Here is a 368-nt window from a genome sequence, read left to right on the forward strand (position 1 = left end):
ATCGCACTTCAGAACGAGCTCAAAACATTATTATAAATTTAAGGACGAACATAGCTGAACACAAACATGTCCAAATGTTCAATGACATCTCCCCAAATTAATTCGGGAGTCACTGTTTGTTTGCATGAGTTTCATAATGCATGCAAAAGACATAATGCATTAGATAGATCTTTTCAGACCCATTATTTGCATTCACGTCACTGTAGTAGTGATTTTATGGAATTATAAAAGATTTAAATCTAATATTAATTTCCATCCCATTTCACCTTAAGTTGTTCTTGGTGAAATCGCAGCACCGAAGTGTCATTTATTTACATCACGCCATCAGCAACCAACGCGGCGGTAATGTGAAACAACAAAGTAAAGGT

The 368-nt window shown here is 35.6% G+C and overlaps 1 protein-coding gene across 1 annotated transcript in view; it reads right to left on the bottom strand.

Annotated features, from left to right (window-relative positions):
- The window catches only part of LOC134227013 (N-alpha-acetyltransferase 38, NatC auxiliary subunit), a 580-nt gene extending 532 nt beyond the window's left edge, over positions 1 to 48 (bottom strand). The window contains exon 1 of the mRNA XM_062708193.1: positions 1 to 48. This exon is cut by the window's left edge and continues 104 nt beyond it. The gene's annotated coding sequence lies outside the window, so the exon portion shown is untranslated.
- Between the last annotated feature and the right edge of the window lie 320 nt (positions 49 to 368).

The sequence above is a fragment of the Armigeres subalbatus genome, chromosome 3, assembly GCF_024139115.2.
Source record: "Armigeres subalbatus isolate Guangzhou_Male chromosome 3, GZ_Asu_2, whole genome shotgun sequence".
Taxonomy (NCBI): Eukaryota; Metazoa; Arthropoda; class Insecta; order Diptera; family Culicidae; genus Armigeres; species Armigeres subalbatus.